Raw genomic sequence first — 22051 nt, 5'->3', positions numbered from 1 at the left:
GGACAATTGGTAGATAAGGGATTTCAATTATAGTTCAAGGATGACAAATGCAAAATCATTAACAAATCTAGCTTGGAGATTGCAACCGGTACACAAACAAAAGGTAATATTTCTAATTTGAACTCTAGTGAGAAGACATGTTTGATTACACAGACTGATGAGAGTTGGCTATGGCATAATTCATCTGAATTTTAATTGCATTGTGAAGATCAATTCAACTAAGGTTGTTAGGGATATACCTAAGATTATGAAGCCCTATAATCTGGTATGTAAAGAATGTCAAATGGGTAAATAGATCAAGACCTCTTTTAGGAGTATACAAGATAAATCAAATGATGTTCTTGATCTTATTCATATTGATTTGTGTGGCCCTACTAGAATTAAAAGTTTTCATGGTGATAGATATTTCATGCTAATCATTGATGATTATTCTATAATGATGTGGGTTACTTTTTTTAGAGAAAAATCTGAAGCATTTGAAAAGTTTAAAATCTTTAAGGCTAAAGTGGAAAATGAGACAGGATTGAAGATTAAATTTTTGAGAACAGATCATGGTGGAGAATTCACATCTAGTGAGTTTAATAACTTTTGTGAGAAGCATGGTATAAGAAGACAATTTTTTGGTCCCCAAACACCTCACCAGAATGGAGTTGTGGAAAGGAAAAACATAACTATCTTGGATGGTGCTAGAAAAATGATGATGGAAGCTAATCTACTTCATATCTACTACAGAGAAGTAGTGAGTACAATGGTTTATACATTCAACAGAGTACATATCAAAGGAGAAACCGGTAAGACACCTTATGAATTATGGTTTGGAAATATACCTATAGTTAAATATTTTAGAATTTTTGGTAGTAAATGTTATATCAAGAGAGATGATACTATTGGGAAATTTGATCTTAGATGTGATGAAGGCATATTTCTTGGTTACTCTAATGAAAGAAAAGCATATAGATATTATAACAAGAGATTGTAGAGAATTGTGGAGAGTGTTAATGTCAAAGTAGATGAGCTGAGAAAAAGTCAAAACAGAGTTTATGAGAAGGATCCGACAGTGGAAATGATTATATCTGAACCAGTAGCACCTTTATTGGAATCGAGAGTTGAACCAGTTACTCTAACAACATTAGATAATTCTATAGTAACTGAAGAACAGGGAAGAGGAACACAGAGTCAAAAGACTCCTAGGTATGTGAGATTGAATCATTCTGAAGATCAAATCATTGGGGAGAAGAACAATGGAGTGATGACAAGAAGGAGACTGGCAACTAATGAGGTATGTTTGATTTCACGAGTTGAAGCAGTATCAGTAATTGAGGCATGTAAAGATGAATTTTGGTTAAAAGATATGGAAGAAGAATTAGATCAGATTGAGAAAAATAACACATGGACTTTGGCTCCCTGGCCTAAAAATAAGAATGTCATTGGAACTAAATGGGTTTTTAGGAATAAATTGAATGAGGATGGTCAAGTTATAAGGAATAAGGCTAGATCAGTTTGTAAAGGATATTCTCAAAGGGAAGGAATTCATTATGGAGAAACTTTTGCACCAGTAGCTAGGATTGAAGCTGTAAGATTATTTCTTGCCTATGCTTCTTATAAAAACTAAAAGGTTAATCAAATGGATGTTAAATGTGCATTTTTTAGGGGGAATCTTGATGTGGAATTTTATATTGAGAAACCTGATGGTTTTTCACTATTAGATGATGTTGATATGGTTTGCAGGTTAAGGAAAGCTTTATATGGATTGAAACAAGCACCTAGAGCTTGGTATGCAAGATTGGATAAATATCTTTTGAAGCTTGGTTTTACTAAGGGAAGTGCTAATAGTAATCTATATTATAAAATCACTAATGATGATATACTCATTGTTGAATTATTTTTTGATGACATTATTTTTGGAGGTGAAGATAAATTATGCATAGAATTTTCTAAAAGTATGGAGAAAGAATTTGAGATGTCTATGATTGGTGAGATGAAATTTTTCTTAGGTTTGTAGATTAATTAGAATAAAAAAGGTATTTTTATCTATCAAACTAATTATTCTAAGGAATTGTTGAAGAAATTTGGTATGGGAGATTCTAAACTGGTAAGTACACTGATGGGGGGTTCACCTAGTTTGCTAACACTTCACCTAGTTGGTGTTGCTCAATTCCACCAACTCTCTAGGCCTAATTACACTATAGACCTCCAATTCCTTCTCAATATATTCTAGGGATTTCTTCTTAACCATTCCAAGGTGTTTCCTTAAAGTGTTTTAGCTAGGAACCCTACAAATTCACAGTGCTTCCCATGTGCTCATTATGGTTGTCTTGGCTTCAACTTGTCAAATTGACCTCCTACTATTGTGAGTTGATGAAAAGGTATGGAGGTGGATACTAACATGTTTCTAATGCCTTTTGGGTCCATTTGAGGTTTTCAATGTTTTCCCTCCTTACCGATTTCACCATTTTGCCTAGAAAAGGGCTACAAGGAATTAGCCTTATTAGGCCTCCAAAATCTAGCTTTCTAGGGCTTGGAGGAAAACGGTCCAAAAGACCCCCTAGAAAGTTTGGATTTTCTTCAAAGATACACCTAACCTCAATTTATTTTTATGTTTTTGGCTCCTTACTCCATCGTACAATATGCTAACCCCAAAATGAGGGTTTTGAAGGGTTTCTAGGCCTTCTAGCTGGCAGTGACTGGTCAAGTTGGTGTTTGGGCATTGAATGATTTTTTCAAGGCTTCCCCTTGTATTCAAAACTTTTTCCCAAATTCATGGACCCCTCCAAAATCTTAGATGGTGGTTTGGCATTCATCCCTGCACTTTGCACATCAATTTCACCATGTTTCCTCTAGCTAGGTTGCTCCTGGACTCGCCTAGAACAAGGTGACAGTCATATTGAAAATCATCTCCAGCACTTGTCCCTACATATGTACATTGTAAAAGTGGTTTCCCTTCATTTAGAAATAGGCCGTGATGGTAGCACGTGTGGAATACATGGGGCAACCATTTTACATAAAACTGCTATGTACAAGCCAAAACTAGCTGTGTACAAACCAGAACAAGAAAACACTAATGTAAACTATCTACAAAGCTTTAAATGGAACTAAAAACTCTGTAACACACAAAATAAACTCAATCCATTACTATATTAATGGATTCAATCCATTTGCATTTACAAAAATGAACAAAACAAGTCAAAATGCTACCAACTAGTTTGAAAATGAGTAGTTTCAGATTGTTGAACTTACAAAACCAAGTCTCCAACCTTGGTAACCATGCAAGAGAGGGTTCTTATAGCCTTTCCCATGTGTGGAGTCTTTCTAGGGTGTTGGAAAATCCCTAACTCCATCACTAACCAATTTAGGACAAAAGTTGTCATGACAACTTTTTGCAACTTTGCACTTTTCACTTTTTGGCCTTCTCAACCTATGAGGCCTATTATAAGTCATTACACATGACTTTTAAAGTATTTCTAAGACTAATTTAACCCTCCCTAATTCCTATACCATGTTTTGACACTTTTGACCATCAAGAAGGTCAACTACCTACTCAAACCACTATTTAGCACAAAATGCAAACCTAAGAAGAATGAACTCAACCTAGGCCTACATTGACTCTAAACACTAACTCTTGGACCCTCTTGGAGTCCTTATTCACTAACTGACTTGGATAGGGTTAGTACAAGCCAAAATTGAGAAATCACTACTAGCCTAAGTCCTAGGTACTCTTGCACCATACACCTATGGTTACAAGTGAGAAATTGACAAGAAAAGATGTTTATAAACTGGTAAATCCTACAAGATACTGTTAGGTCCCGAAGACAACTGAGAGGGGGGGGGGTGAATCAGTTGTCTAATAAATTCAAACCAAAACAACTTAACCAACTTAATGCTTAATACCGGTAAACTAGTTAAGTATGCCAATAGACAGTGTTAACAGTTAATTGCTATACCGGTAAAGATTAATGCATGAAACATAAACATAAAGTTATCCACAACACAACACCAATATTTGTATGTGGAAACCCTGTAAGGGGAAAAACATGGTGGGAAACCTTACCCACAATCAAATGATACTACTGCAGATAGTAAGTGTACATAAATGGGGTCTGCACATGTAGAAAGGCCAACAGCCTAGAGTTCACTGCTCAATCACAAAATGGGAGTCACACTGACTACAATTGGATAGTTAAATCCAATAAGAATGTACTTCACAAAATAGCATCTTCATATGCTCAATTCAGTACCAGTGTAATGCTGATATGCTTCTACAAAAACCTAGCTTCACCTTCAAATGATGTCTTTGTGTATACCTTTTCTTAATCTCGCATATACCTTCTCACAATTATTTTTTTCGCATTTTTCACATTCAATCTTACAAATAAGATCTTACATCTATACCATAACCTAAGACCAATTTTATTAGGTCGGCTCTACAAGATATTACAATAAAGAATTTTACAAATAATATAATATCTGATGCAATAACCAATTAAACATGTCGGCTTAATGCATTTTAGAACAATAATAAATCATCTCCATAGCGTGCCATGCTGATCTGGAAAAGATAAGCCTACCGGTGTAACCCTAGGTAACCCTGGACCTATTTGCCGGTAAAAGCAAATATGCAAATATGAATATACCAATGATTATTTCTTCAAAACAAAGTGTCCACACGATGTCTTCAACATTACCAAGTGTCGGTGATCATTATATCCTATTGGTGAACTATATACCAATAATTGTGCAAGAGTTACTTGCTTGCCGATGAATGCTGTTGGATCTCCAAAGTGCTAGTGTTTTAGTAGGTGTTGAAATCAATGACAAAACCATACCAAAATACCAACAGATACAAATCTATGATTGTAGGTCTTCTTTATATGACTCAGACCAGGCCTGACATTATGAATTTTATTTGTATTGTTTCAAGATTTTAGATTAATCCTAGAGAAAATCATGAGATGTTGGTGAAAAGGATTTTTAGATACTTGCAAGGTACATTAGAATATGGCTTATGGTACCCTAAGAATGATAACTTTAATTTATGTGCATATACAGATGCTAACTGTGTTGGAGATATTGATGACCGAAAAAGTACTTCCACTGGAGCTTTCTTTCTTGGAAAGAAGTTGGTTTCATGGATCAGCAAGAAACAGTCATGTACTTCTTTATCTACTGTTGAAGCTGAGTATATTGTTGTTGCTACTAACTATATACACATTTTATGGATAAAGAAAATGTTGAAGGACATAAAGGTGAATTGTGATGCACCAGTAGTTATTCATTGTGATAAATATGTTGCTATTGATATATCAAAGAATCTAGTATTTCATTCTAAGACAAAGCACATATCTATCAAGTATAATTTTTTGAAGGAAAAGGTGGAAGCAAATGAAGTTAGACTAGTTTATGTGAACACTAAAGAATAGATTGCAGATATTTTCACTAAGCCTTTATCCAAGGAAACATTTGAGTACCTAAGAGACGGATTGGGGGTTTTTGCCCCTCTAGTAGAGAATTGATTGATGCGGTTTGGCATCAGTCCGACATGCATTATCTGAGATACTATTTATTCTGGCACTGATGTGGGATGCTACTATTCAAGGGTAGTAGTCAGCTTTGAGATTTAGAGGCTTATGTTTTTTCTTTGATATTTCTATCAGATTTTTGGCATTGATGTCAAAGGGGGAGAGATAGTGATGTGAAAAAAGTGAAAGTGTCAAAGGGAAAGATATTTAGAGTTATATGTAGGAGATTGTTGACTGTCTTCCACGGGGGGAGACTTGTTTGGCATTTCTTGGTACTTAAATGTTTTTCACATCTAGTGTTGCCATCAATGCCAAAGGGGGAGATTGTTGGCCATTTGGTGGAATTGATTATGTGTTGTATTGATGTTTTGTCATTGATGTCAACACTAGCTATTTGGATGCTTTACCGACACCCTTATGGTTCCGATAGGTTGAGTAGTTTCTGGTTAACTTGGATCCGACATGACCCGGTAGGCTCCAGTACAATCTGGTGATGGAATTGGTTTGTTCATAATGCTTATACTCATATTTGGTCAGTTGGTTTTAGTTTGGTGATTGGATGCTATTCTTCTTGCTTAGAAGATTGGTTTTTGGTTCCGGCGAGGGTTTCACCGACAGAGCTTTTGGTGGAGATCTTTGATGAATTGCATAAGTGGTGTTGGTGTATCTTTTGATGGAGTTTCAAGATGTTTTTGATGATCATGTTCAAGACTTGATGGTTAGAGATTATTGCTGAAGCATGTGGACCTATACTTGGTCCCGATTGATCTAGGTTATGGACCGGCATTAATCTAATGTGTGGATAGGACCTATCATTGTATTTCTAGGATATCTTATGTGTTGATATTATTTGTTTGGTCTTAGGCTGACATGGTTTGTAATTATGTGATCGGTTTATTGTCTGGTGGCCGACTTGATTGTTTATGGTTGAGGGTTTGTATAAATATATGTAAGATCTCATCGTAGATCATCATGGTAAAGGAATATAATTTGCGAATAATGTAATATCATTCAGGAAGAGGATTTGGTCGATCATTGGAGATCGAATTGGGTTTGTGTAAGAGGATTTAGTCCTCTAGTATTGAGCTTAACTGGAACTGTACGCTGGCATAGGAGATGCTAGCTTTTGCAGCTCAACACTTCTCCAAATTGAAGTTTGGATTTATATGTAGTCACTGAGGCTCCTTTTGTGATGAGCAGTGTGCTCTAGGCTACTGGCCTTCCTGCAAGTGTGAGCACCTTCATTGTAATTCACATACTTATTGCAGAAGTATTATCTGACTGTGGGTAGGCTTCCCACCGTGGTTTTTCCCTTTACTGAGTTTTCCATGTACAAATCTTGGTGTTGTGTGGATGGCTTTTATTCTATGATTATTTTTTGTGCTTAATTGGATTAACTGCTATTCCAATATTATTGTTTTGGGTTCCAGTAATCTATGACAACTGATTCACCCCCCCTCTCAGTTGTCTTCTGGTTATTTGAATTGTCTAACAAAATATTCATCATTACAAAATACTCCATACTCCCCCTAATGTATACAACTCCCTTTGACATTAATGCCATCAAAATTTCCAAAAAGAATTCCAAAGATCCAAAGTTGGGATAAAGAATGAAAAGATTGTACAATGAATATCTCAAAAATATCTTACTGGAGCTTAATATATTTGAAAAATTTTCACATCTATATCACTCCCCCTTTGACATTAATGCCATCAAAATTTCCAAAAAGAATTCCAAAGATCCAAAGTTGGGATAAAGAATGAAAAGATTGTACAATGAATATCTCAAAAATATCTTACCGGAGCTTAATATATTTGAAAATATCTAGGTATGCCTTCTTCAAAAGCTCAAGATAAGTATCCCAACCAGATTTGAATTGCCAGAAATAGATACAAGTCCATTTAGCATATAGGCAAAGGATTGTTTCTGATTTAGTGTTTTCAGTGTGAGATTGCCAACCATATCTATACATTCCTTCTTATGTACACTGAGTGATTCCAACTAGGGAATCACCAAACCTCTCACACTTCTGCCTCTTCTTATGATTTTGTATTTTTCTTTCTCAAGAGCAGTAACTTGGGCTTCCAAAACCAAAATTTGACCATCAATGGATGTAGTCAATAAATTCAATCCATCAAAAGAATTAGCTATACTTGCAATTTTCTCCTATAATTCCTTAATCTTCTTATCCAAATTAAATGTAAGAGCATCTATGTTACAACATACTCTGTAAATAATTGTACACTACTTTAAAGAATTATCTATCAATTTCAATTTCTCATCAATTACCTTTCTCTCAGACTCAATCATCTAATCAAATGTAGCTCTTTTAGCCTATGTGAACCACTCCAGTGCTTGTCAGTTTGAAATCTATTGCAAGGATTGAAATTCCTTTGAAATGTGCTCGCTTCTCTATCAAACTTGCAATCCAAGACTAGTCTATGCAAAACAGTGATAGACTGATCAATAATCCCTTTATCCATAGATCCTTCCTTCATTAATTTCTGTGAAACCATCATCATGAGTTCAGTAGAACTCATCTCAATTATGTTTTTCTTTACAACCTACAAGGTGTCAATTGACAACAATGATGGACTCACTACCAATTCCCTATCGGATTCTTCTTTCTTCTCCTCTGATGATTTATCCTTTATAGCTTCCTCACTTGAACTGGTGGCTTCGCCACTTGATGTAGTCTCAGTAACTATTAGTTCCTCCCTAGGAACTATAACCTCAACTTGTACATCTAAATCTGGAGGACTATTGTCCTCAACATTAGTATCTTGTACATTATCGGCCTTTACACTCTCTATTTTTGTCGGTATCTCAAAATTTTCATGTACATTTGTATATACAGGGGGCTTCATTTCCACTATCTTAATTTTTTTCAAAATTGAGGGTGAAGTACCCATAATTCCCTTTCCTTTCCCTTCAATCGAGATGTCTGCGGTGTCTGTCTTTGATTCTGGTGAAGTAAAGAAACTTTGGTTCTCTTCAAAGAACTTAACTCATGCCTTGTGGGTTTCCTTTACTATCTCATTTACGCTTCCTAGCATCAGACTGGTTATTCTATGTTTGTTGTTAAAGACTTTTCTATCTGCAACCTCAATTGTCCTATCCATTTTCTCTAGAGTAATAAAAAACAAACATATAACAACTCTTGAATTTTTATATGCTTGTCTTTTGGTATTGCTAATATCCTCCTACAATCTAACATATCATACAGTTTTGTCGGTATTTGATTTTCAATTTCTATCAAGGCTTTCTTATAAATATCCAAATATAACAGTACTACTTCCTCTACCTCTCTTTGTTCAACATCATCTAAACTATCATAGTAAAACTGTACATTCTTTAACATACCATCCTTAGTAATCTCATCAACTAATTCAACACAAGTTTTTGGTGGAATGATAGTTACATTACCAGAATTCAATTGACGTATCAATGTCATTCTTCTTCTTCCTTCTTGCAGTACCGGATGGAGCCGAAGGTGTTACCTTTGGTGCTTGTTTCTATGTTGGTAACTTGAATGTGGCTTTCCTAACCAGTTGCTTTTTAGCCTCTACCTTGGTTTCCTCTGTTTTCTTCCTTATAACCCTTTTGAAAGCTAGGGGTGTGTCATCCTTAGATCTAGACTCAGCTATAATAGACTCAATGAATACTTCTGGTTCTTTTCTCTTCCTACCTTTCTTCTGGACACAATCAATCAGTGCTTTGATGTCCTGTGAGACCTTCTCAACACACTTACTTGCCTTTCCTTCTTGCTTCTCTCTTTTCTTCTGGTTGAACTCTATTTCAACCTCTTGTGTCTTTTACTTAACAGTACCACAGGGCTTTTTAGCTTCATCAATAGGTGCATCAATCAACATTTTTGCATAAGCATCCAAAATCTATGTGTCAACTTCATAGCCCACTTCCTCAATCCAGATCTTCTGGGGTTTGTCTTCTTTCATGAGTGTTTCATCCTTCTTCACCATGAAGCATATGTCAATTGATTATTTCTCAACAATGTGCTTAGGAACCCTTTCTCTAGATTTCATAGCTTTCTAGAATGCCTTAAAATATCCCTATACTTTGTCATCTCTTTGACTGCCTAATGTAACAATTGACTATTTCAGTTGCCTCCCTATCGAGATATCAAATGTCCATTGCCTTTTACCAAAACCAAGAGTCTCATTCATGAAAAATAGCATTAAACAGACAATTAAGTTTCCATACCGGAAAGTTCCTTTCTTTTCTCCTTTAATATTTCCTAGGTTTGTCAGTAATTCATCTAACATCCAACCACATAGATCCAATTTCTCATTCTCTCATCATCTTCTAAGCTACAAAAATGCAGGAGCTAGAAACAAACTTTAGTTGGTTTGATTGAGTTACCTTATAACCGATGACCATGCTACCGAATCTAATGTCTGTGTTGGTAATAGTATTGATTCTCATGGATCACCTGTCTGATGTTGCACTGATGATTTTATTTACAAAATCATTAGAAACCTTCTTATCTAGATGTTACCCAACCTATGGTAAACCGGTGAGTGCCCTGATGGCTTCCTTGGTGATCTTGTATGGTAGATCCAACCAGATAAACTCTCCATGTACTCTACTTAAAACGTACCTAATTATTCCATCTTCAAATTCTAGAATGTCATGAATGTCAGTAAACCCTAAGTCTTCAACATGTTCTTGTATTCAAGTTTGATCTTTGTAGAGTTTTCCATTAGCTCGCTCATGTACATGCCCTTTATATCAGAAGTCCCCAAATTCTTAATGTGACAGTGTATGTATGCCCTAACATCTTTGACATACACAACTCTTTTCGAAACATGAGAAAATTCTCCAACCAAGTCTTCCAATGTAGCCACATGCAGATATCACTTGAAAGTTGGCCTGGGATGGTCCTTGACCTCAACAACAATTGGGTTTGCAACAAAGATAGGAGCAGACGATGATCTCACTTCCATGATTAAAGATAACTACCTATTAATCATTGTCGTTGAAACTCTAACAAACTCTTTTAGTCATCAGTGAAATTTCTCAAGAAGATATCTGATCGCACTGAATCGCCTTTGATGGCACTAAATCGCTCTTAATCACTCTGAATGCAAGGTGATAAAAAATAAAGTGAATTCAACCTTTTATCCTCCAAGAAAAATCCTAATCCAGCATTGATATAATGACTTCCAGTGAAAGATATCGGATCTTAGTTGAACATCTCCATACCAGATAAGCATCTCCAATGTCTAAAACATCTTCTAGAACCTCTTCCTGAGGCATATGTGTTCGGATAACCGGTGAACAACTAAGAGGGAGGACGAATCAGTTGTTGATAGATTATATGAATTAATCCACTTTACAACCTTAAATTGGAGCATATAAACATTAATAACTAGAATAGAAGAAACAGATACCAGTAAGCAATAAAACTTAAGAATAAAACAAAGAACTAACACAATGCATCTATACCACATAACACCACTATTTGTATGTGGAAAACACGGTAAAGGGAAAAACCATGGTGGGAAGCCTACCCACATTCAGAAGATACTTCTATAGAAAGTATGTGATACAATGAGGGGTCTACACATACAGGAAGGCACACTGCGCCGAGTGTATTTCTCATTACAAAAAAGTCTCACTGACTACAGAGAGGTTATAACCACCTCAAGATAATTGGACAACAATCCAGTAGAGTGAATAGCCAGAGATAGCATCTATCATGCCTAATTATAATCTTGGTTAAGCTCAATACCAGAGGCCTTTGACCTCTTTCTTAAACCCAATTTTATCACCTATGATCGACCAAATCTCCTTCTCATATGATATTGCATTTAACGACCATGATCATTACATTTCCATTTTTATACCCTATATCCTAATCTACAATAAGATTTTACATCATTTATACAAACCCTAATGCCTAAACCAATTAGGTCGGCCATCTAAAAGATATTACAATAAGATCATTACATACATCCATATTACAATGATTTGCCATGTTGGCTTAGACCAAAACAACAATAAACATTCCATAAAACATCCTGGTAACGGGTAGAGAACACGTTAACATGATACCAATCCATAACCTAGATAGGTACCAGACCTGTTCTAGGTCCACCATGCCAAAGCTATGTCTTCAAGCAGTTGAAGCTCAACCAATGACCACCTTTAGCATCCTTAATTCCATCTAGAAGCTGCACCAACACCACTTGTGCATTCTATCAAGAATTCTTAGTAAAAGCTCTACTGGTTAAACCTTAAACCCATGTCGGTAACCAAAAACCTGTGTGTCGATAATAGCTAGTGTTGGTAACCAGCCATAAAAGCTAGTGTTGACATCAATGACAAAACATGAATGAAACGCATAATCAATTCCTCTGTAATACCAACTATTTCCCCCTTTGGCATTGATGTCAACACTAGATGTGAAAAACATCTAAGTACCAAGAAATGCCAAACAAGTCTCCCCCTGTGGAAGACAACCAACAATCTCCTGGATATCAGTAACTCTCCCCCCATGAAAAATATTTTTTTAAAGTTCTAAATTTATTTTTTTACATCACTATCTCTCCCCCTTTGACATCAATGCCAAAAATCTGACAAAAATAATCAAAGCAAGAATGTAAGCCTCTGAATCTCAAAGATGAGTATTCCCCCTGAGTAGTAGCACCACACATTAGTGCCAGAATAAATAGTATCTCTGATAATGCATGTCAGACTGATGGTCAGTTCCATCACTTAAGTCTTTGTCAGAGGGCCAGAAACCCCTAACCTATCTCTCAAGTACTCAAATGATTCCTTAGACAGCGGTTTAGTTAATATATCTACAATCTTCTCTTTAGTGTTCACATAAACCAATTTGACTTCCTTTTCATCCACCTTATCCTTCAGAAAGTTATATTTTATTGATATGTGTTTAGTCTTAGAGTGAAATAGAGTTATCACAATAGATAACTATGGGTTCACTATAATTTACCTTGATATCCTTCAACATTTGCTTCATCTACAAGACTTGAGTGCAATTGGTTGATGCTACAACATATTCAACTTCTACAGTAGATAAAGAAATACATGACTGATTTTTGTTGATCCATGAAACCAATTTCTTTCCAAGAAAGAAAGCTCCACCAGAAGTGCTCTTCCTGTTATCAGTATCACCTGCCCAATCTAAATCTGTATATGCACATAAATTGAAGTCATCATCTCTAGAATACCATAAGCCATATTTTGTTGTTCCTTGCAAATACCGGAATATCCTCTTTACTGCACATTCATGATTTTCTTTAGGATTACTTTGATATCTTGAAACAATAATTATTGCATTCATAATATTTGGTCTATTTTGAGTTAGATATAACAAGCCACCAATCATAGGCTTATACCTTGTTGAATTTACCGGTGTTGATGTGTCTTTGATAGATAATTTCCCACTTGTCACCATAGGAGTATTTACTGGTTTGGAATTATCCATACCAAACTTCTTCAACAATTCCCTCAAATACCTAGTTTGACAGATAAAAATGCCTTTCTCAATTTGAGTAATCTGCAAACCTAAGAAAAATCTCATCTCACCAATCATGGATATTTCAAATTCATTCTTCATATTATTAGAGAATTCCATGCACAATTTATCTTCACCTCCAAAAATGATATTGTAGACACCTAAAATTGATCTATCTAATTAAATAAATATCTTTATTTATTTAATTATTTTAGCCTAATTCTTCTATTAATTGAATAAATTTTATTTATTTAATTAATTCATGTATCCTCTTCTAGCCTTATTTCTCATTTAAATAAATACCTTTATTTATTTGAATTATCCTTCCCCTAAATTAAATAAATACTTTTATTTATTTAACTATCCCACTTCCTCTATTAATTAAATAAATCTTTATTTAATTAATTAATGCATTATCCTTTTCTACCTATGACACATGTCATTCATCTCTTAATTCCTACACTACATACCCTTTTATTATTTTCTTATTTCTTTTACCTACCCTCTAATCCTAGCCGACCATTTATCTTTTACACCTCACAATCTTATCCCTCCATTTCTTATAGTGTCTTCTATATAAGAGTATACTCTCTTTCATTATCAACCCTAATCAATCTTTCAAGCATTCTAGCATTCAAACTTTCATATGCGATCAAGCCTACTTGCAACCACATTTTCATTCTTTTTTGAGCTCTTGTGCACACATAAAATCTGAGAGAAAATATATCAAGCAAGAACAATGGAGATAGGAAGATTGGAGATTCAAACCCTATTGCACATGTGATGGTACAAGCTTTGTGATTTGTTGATTTACATTGGCTTAGGTAATCTTCATATGTTATGGTGGATCTTTGTTGTTGTTAGGCTAGGGTTTTGTGGTTGAATTCATTTAGTCTTTCAATATTGTTGTTTCCATTTTTACCATAAACAAATATCATCAACAAATACTTCAATACTATTAGAGAAGTGAAGAAAGACTCTCAAAGAGACCATGCCCTCCACCAGGGTTTAATGTTTTTAGTTTATAAGTTGTTGAAGGGGAAAACTATTGAGAAAACCATTAGTAAAGGAAAAACAATTAGGGATGATGATACTGAAAGTGAGAATAGTGGGCTCAATCTCTACTCCAAAACTAAAGGTGAGTCTGAGGATTTCAGAAATAAGGGTAAGACCAAGGGAAAGAGCAAGGGGAATGTTATGGATTCTGACCTTTCAGACTCTGAGGATGAGTCTTTTGATGATAAATTCATAAAAAGTAAGAAGAGAAAGGGTATGGGTAAGCAAACCCAAAGGACCAAGAAGATCAGTAAGGGGATAAACAAGGTGAAAAGGAAGATTATTATTTCTTCTGATGAGAATAATGAGGTTGAAAAAAATGATAATAAGAAGGGCAAGGAGGAAGATGAAATGTAGGATGGTGATCATGGGGAGAACCTGAGCACATAGAGAATGCAGAATGAGGGTCAGGAGAACAACATGAGAAATTAGAATGACTATCATGGTGATATTGATAATGACAACATCAAGGGTTTTTGTGAGGTCATTAGCAAAATGGTGAAAGAGATTAGTGTCTTGAAGACTGACCTCAATGTGATAAAAAAGGCTACTATGGGCGAGAAGCCTCTCTCTGAAAAATGTTAAAGAATTAATGGTTGCTATTAACAAGGCTGAAGCAATTGAGGCTATGGTTAGTAAAATTCTGGAAACGGAAAAGAAGGTGAAGGAGCTAGAAGGGAACAGAGATGCTAAGGGTCTGGATACTCACCTGAACAATCTGGTCAATAGAGTGGATAGGATGGAGCTTACTGTGAAGAGGATTGCCGAGCAAAACTTCCAGATCCTTAAGACAACTGTTGACCATGTTAACATCCTGATTAACAAATTTGAATAGATTAAAGGTAAGGAGGATGATAAGGATTAGATGGTGAAGAAGGGTCATGAAAAAAGAACAAGGGCCAACACTCAAAAATAGGTTGATATCAAGGAAAAAGAGCTAGAAGAAATGAAGAATTCTATGATCAATATGAAGTAGATGGCGGTTCATGCTGAAGAACTTATGAGAAACATTTAGTTATCCTTATGTTGTCTTTGTGCTTTCCTTTAGTTGTCTAATGTTTCTTCCTTTTTCTTGTGTTCCCTTTTTGTTTTGACTGGGAACTGTTCTATGTGTGGGTGATCAGGCGCTATTGTTTTATGCCTCTTTTATGCTTTATCTTTCTCGTGCCATGTAACAAGGTTTCGGGTTCCTTTCAAAAACCTATTTTTAATTAATCAAAATAAATACTTCAATAATCACAATATCATCATTAGTGATCTTATAATATAAATTACTATCACCACTGGCTTTAGTAAAACCAAGCTTCAAAATATATTTATCCAACCTTGCATACCAAGCTCTAAGAGCGTGTTGCAATCCATACAAACTTTCCTTAATCTACAAACCATATCTTTCTCATTTGTCAATGAAAATCCATCAGGTTGCTCAATGTATACCTCTTCCTCAAGTTCACCATTCAAAAATGCACATTTAACATCCATTTGATAGACCTTATAGTTCTTATAAGCTGCATAGGCAAGAAATAGTCTAACAACTTCAATTCTAGCTATAGGTGCAAATGTCTCACCATAATCAATTCCTTCCATTTGAGAATATCCTTTACAAACCAGTCTAGACTTGTTTCTTACAACTTTACCATCCTCATTTAGTTTATTCCTAAAAACCCATTTTGTTCCAATAACATTCTTATTTTTAGGCCGGGGAACTAAAGTCCAAGTCTCATTCTTCTCTATCTGATCTAATTCATCTTCCATAGATTTTAATCAATGTTTATCTTTACAAGCTTCAATAATAAATGGCAGTCCAATTTGAGAAATATGACATACCTCTTCATTTGCCAATCTCCTTCTTGTCATAACTCCATTGTTCTTATCTCCAATGATTTGATCTTCAAAATGATTTAATCTTACATACCTTGGTGTCTTCTGAACTTCAGGTTTATTGATTTGATCATCAGTCATAGTTGAATTTTATGATTGTGTTTGTGTAACTATCTTAGTGTCATGTACTGGTTAAGGCATTGTCAGTTCAGTTATGATCATTTCCACTATCGGTTCTTTGTCATATGATATAGTTTGATTTTTGTAATGCTCATCCACTTTCACATTTGCGCTCTCCACAATTTTCTGCAATCTTTTGTTATAACATCTATATGCTTTGCTTTGAATTGATTAACCAAGAAATATCCCTTCATGACATCTAGGATCAAACTTTCCAATTGAATCATCCCTTTTGATATAACATTTACTTCCAAAAATTCTAAAATATTTAACACTAGGTGTATGTCCAAACCATAGTTCATCAGGGGTCTTACCAGTTTCATCTTTGATGTGAACTCTATTGAATGTGTAGACTTTTGTACTCGCTACATCTCTCCAGTAGATGTGAGGCAATTTGGTTTCCATCATCATAGTTCTTGTTGCATCCAAAATGGTTATGTTCTTCCTTTCCATAACTCATTCTGTTGAGAAGTCCTGGGTGTAGATAACTGTCTCCTAATTCCATTTGTCTCACAATAACTATTAAATTCATGAGAAGTGAACTCACTGCCTTGATTTGATCTTAGACATTTGATTTTCAATCTAGTTTCAGTCCTACCTTAGCTTTAAAGATCTTGACTTTCTCAAAAGCTTTAGACTTCTCCCTAAGAAAAGTCACCCACATCATTCTAGAATAGTCATCAATTATTGGCATGAAATACCTATCACCTTGAAAGCTTCTAGTCCTTGCTGGACCACATATATCAATGTGAATCAAATCACGTACATCATTAGATTTATCATGTATTCTCTTAAAAGAAGTTCTAACTTGCTTTCCCAATTGACATTCCTTACATACCGGATTATGAGGCTTCATAATCTTAGGTATATCTCTAACTAACTTTGTTGAACTTATCTTAACAATACAATCAAAATTAACACACAACCTCTTATGCTATAGCCAACTGTCATCAATATGAACAGTCAAAAATGTCTTATTACCAATGTTTAGGTGAAAGATATTACCTCCAGTCTGAGTACTGGTTGCAATCTCCAAACCAGTTGTTAATGATTTTGCATTTTCTATCTTTAAACTGAAGTTGGAAACCCTTGTCCACCAATTGACCAACACTCAAAAGATTGTGCTTTAAATCTTCTACATAATAGACATTATTGGTATTATTCTTGCCATCTAGAGATATAATACCTCTACCTTTGATCATATATGCTTTGTTATCTCCAAATTTGACTTGACCGCCAATGTATTCTTGCAGGGGGAAAATATTTCTTTTATCTCCAGTCATATGATGTGAGCATCCACTATCAATTACCCATACATCCTTGTCTTCAACTTTTGCTATCAGGGCCTTTTCTTTATTTTGTATAGCCGGTGCCGGTTCATCTTCTTTTAAATTAAACAACACCCATTCCTTTCCATTTTTGAATCCACTAGCAGAGTCTAATGTCGATTCATCCTTAGAGTCATCACTTACTCCTTCCTCATCCGCTATGTAGCATTGTTTCCTTTTCTTGAATCTATATCTATTCTTATTAGGCTTAAATGATTTATTAACTCTCTCTTCAAATATTGTATTCCTTTCAAGACATCTAGATGCAAAATGACCAATCTTATTACATTCAAAACATTTAAAAGGTCCTTTTCCTTCATACTTACTTCCTGACAGTCCTTTAGGTACTCTTCTAGAAAATAAGGCTTCAAGTTGCTCAAATTATTCATCTTCTTTCCTCATATCTTCCAATTCCTTTGCATATAAGGCTTTCCAATCACTCTTGCCAGTAGATGTTGATGCATGAAAAGAAAGTTCAGATTTTGCAGCTCCAGAAGGTCCAAATTCTTCAAGCTCAAAAGTAGATAATTTCCCAATCAAAATGTCTCTATTAACTGAAGTGTTTTCCTTAGTTCATTCAGAGTTTGCAATTTAGCCCACATAACCTTTGTCGATGATTTATTAGTTAATCCCATGATTTATTGATCAGTAAGTACACATAAGAGGGATTCTCTAGCACTGCAGTCATTCTCAATATTCTTGTCCAAGTCAAAAGGAGCAGGATTGCTAGATGTCGTATCATAAGGAGTGTATTCTTTCTCAATGATCTCTCAAATATCTTTGCCAAGATATCTAAGATGAGTCTCCATTCAGATTTTCCATATCCCATAATTTGTTCCATCAAGCTTAGAGATTTCTCTTCTGAAAATAGTTGTCAGTGGATTAAATGACATAGGATCTACTGTTAGGATTCCCAAAGATACTAAAGGGGGGGGGGGGGTGAATCAGTATCTAAATGGTATATCAAATTACTTGATTTAAAACATGAAAAGCATATTAAAACTGAGTACAGGTAAACTAGAAATAATGCAATAAATAAGAACAATAACAACAACATGAGAAGCATACCATAACATAGTTTTTTAATGAGGAAACCTGGTGTGGGAAAAATCTCAGTGGGATTTGTGACCCACAATATTCGCTTACTGGCCAATAAGGGAATATTACTCTTACAATAGGGGCCTGCACATGCAAGAAGGCCAAGTGCCTAGAGCTCACTGCTCAATTACAAAAGAAGTCACACTGACTTACAAAAATGGATTATACTAATCCAATTTCTTGTACTACTTTAGATTAGCATCTACTATGCTAGATTCAGTATTGGTTTAAGCTCTTCTAGAACATAAATCTTTAACCAACAATTCGGATATTAGGTCTGCTATTACTTTTCCATACTTCGCATCCTATCTCATCTACAAAAATGATCTACAATGATCTCATACATATATGATTCATATTACAATCCGCCATGTTGGCTTACAAAAGATTTTACAATTAATTACAAAATACATTAATACAAAATTGTTGTCGGCCAGGATGTCGGTATTCTTCCTTTTCGCTGCCAGTGTTCTATGTGTCGGTGTAGAGTCTGCCGATGCTTGTGCCTGTGTCTGCCTGCCGGTATCACATGATTACAAGGTTGCCATCAATGACAATACCTTAAATCACCTACAATTTCTCATTGGATTATGCATTTGCCAACAATCTCCCCCTTTGGCATTGATGGAAACACTCATGAGAAAAATTCAAGAATGCATCCAAAAACTGAAGTCCAAAAAAAATCTTTGCCAAAAGTTCTGTTATCAAAAATGTATGCCAAAAATATATGCTCCCCCTGAGCAAATAATCTCTACTTCCTTATGACCATTTTTCTCATCACACTACTCCCCCTTTGACATCAATGACAAAGGTTGTCATTCACTGTCGGTGGAGTCCTACCTGGATTCTTGTAACTGGTGGGTTACAATCTGAAAGATATCTGTCAAAATCAAATTTATACCATTATTGAATGTTTCGCTATCTTTTATTGCCTCTTGTGTTCTCTGCACTGTATCGGTGAGTATGTGCATTTTCTCTTCTGGTGTCTTCAGTCCGGGAGCCAGAGCCTCAGATATTTCTTTTCTCAAAGAAATGAGGTATTCTAGTCTTGGACCAAGTCTGCATTTCAAGTCCTTTTCTTTATCCTTTATTCTTTGTTTTTCATTCTCTAACTTCTTGATTTTCTCTTCTAGCTCTACAATCTTCTTTTCTATCTCCAAAAATGAATCCGATGATCCTATCAGATTGTCAGCAATATTGTTAATCTTATCTTGTGCTTTGTTGATTTCCTTGTGATGAACTTAGACAATGTGTCTAGTTGATCTAAAGAATCCTTATTATCAATAATGCACTTTGGTGCTATCAATTTAAGAATTGGAATTGTATCATCAATAGCCTTATAGGCTTGTGCATTACATTTTGTGATCCTCTTTATTGAATCCAACAAGACATCTATTACATTTGTAGGTCTGAATTTTGCCATAGAAGTACTAGATGTTTGTCCAACTACCTTCACAATAGCCATGCTACTGGATGTGGTAATTACCATGCTTGATTAAACCTCTAGTAGGTCAATCTATGTTTGCATTTCAATAAGTAAGGGTTTGGGCTTTTCAGTTTGGGCTGGTGGCACTGTCTCTGTCTAACCTGTGCTTCAACCTGTACCTGTTCCACTTTCTCTATATGTGTCTCAGAAGGTTTCTCTGAGCTTTCAACTATCAGTTTCTTGGATGTAGTCTCAGTTTGTACCTTTGAACTCTCTTTTGTCAGTTCTTCAGATGGTTTTTCAGTTGTTTCTACCAGTTTCTCAGTGGTATCCTTAGTCGGTTGCTCTGCCTGTGTAGGTTTTTCTATGCTTATCTTAACCTTTGTAGTTGGTGACTCAGTAGTCACATCTTCCTCCTTATCTTTAGTGGTTTCTCTATCAACCACAACATTTACTTCTTGGGTGTCTACATTCATAGTATACAAAATTTTAGACTTAGTATTTGTATCCTCTAGTGGAGTATCTATACTCTTTGTGGCTGGTTGACTGTCAGTAGTATCTACCGATGGAGTATCTAAAGGAGGTGGGGGTACATTATCAGTTATTTAAAGGCTTGGAGGTCCACCTAGCTTACCTTTCCCCTTATCTCTGTCCTTTTGATATACTTTAATAGTCTTTGGTCTGAGTAATTCTTCTTGTTTTTCTTTTTCCACAAAGAATATATCCAATGCATCTATTGTTTCCTCAGAGAATTCCTTTACTCTACCTGCCATCAGTGCTACATGTCGGTGAGCAGTGGAGAATATTGTTCAATTTGCTTCACTAATTAGTTTATCTATTTCATCAGTTGAGTTGACTAGATGCACTGCAAGTAGTTTTTCAATCTTAATTTTCTTGTCTAGCTCAACGATGGCTAACCTTCTAGCTTCAAGTCTCCTATACAGATCATTTGGAATTTCATCAACAACTTCCATCAAAAATTTCTTATAAATATCTAAGTGTAAGATTACACTATTCTCTATGCTTTCCTTATCATCAGCTTATAGTGTATTGTATATTTTGTTGATGTTCTTCAACTTACCATCCTCTTTAATTTCACTAAGAAGTTTGTCTATTGGGGCAATATCTTGTTTTACCTTCTTCTTCTTAGGAGTCATTTCCTTTGCTGGAGGCCTTATCGCCTATTGTTTTTGTCTGGTTCTTTTTGGTGTAGGAGAGGGTACCAGTGTGGGTTTTCTTTTCCTTTCTACCCTTTTAAATACTATCGGTATATCACTCTCAGAAGAAGTTCCAACTGGTGAAAGATGAGTTTCCGATTGAGGTGCTTCCAACTCACTTTCACTAATACCAATTTATCTCAAAACATCTTCCTTGATTGCTTTAGCCTATTAGGTTCCTTTCCTTACAGTTGCTTCAACTTTCTTAACCCTTTTCCTTGATTGAATTTCACTTTCTATTGTTTCAGCATTTCCAAAAACTTCCTCAGTAGGTTCCTTGGGTGCTTCAAGGAGGGATTTTGCATAAGTTTCAATGATATTGTCATCTATTTCATAGCCCATTTTAGTTACCCAGATAGTTCTAGGGATAACTACCTCCATCTAGATTTCATCTTTCTTGATCACAAAACAAATTTCCTTTTGATATTTATCCACAATAGCTTGTGGTAGTCTTACTCTAGTTTTCATTCAAGTCTTCAATGCTTGAAAATGTTCATTTAGGTTTTTCTCTCAATTTTCTCCCATATTGTTCAATAGATACAATAGTTGTTTTCCTACCGGAATGTCAAAACCAAAATCTCTTGGACCAATACTGGGTACTTGTTTTGTTATGTACAGCATCAGACAAATAAGCAAATTTCCAAATCTGAATGTTCCTTTCTTATCTCTTTTAATCTTTCCTAGATTGTATATCAACTCATCTTTGAGCCATTCACATACATCTATCCTTGCATTATCATTAACCATATCATAGGCACTTTTGATACATAGGCTAGAAACTGAGTTCAACCTATTTGCATGTGTAACCTTATAGCCTAAGATCATACTGATAAATATGACATTTATGTCTTTTACATCATTTACCCTTAGAGACCTTTTATCAAACGTTGCACCGGTTAGGTTTATC

This window comes from Cryptomeria japonica, chromosome 5 (genome assembly GCF_030272615.1).
Source record: "Cryptomeria japonica chromosome 5, Sugi_1.0, whole genome shotgun sequence".
NCBI lineage: Eukaryota > Viridiplantae > Streptophyta > Pinopsida > Cupressales > Cupressaceae > Cryptomeria > Cryptomeria japonica.
Note: the sequence above shows the minus strand (reverse complement) of the source record.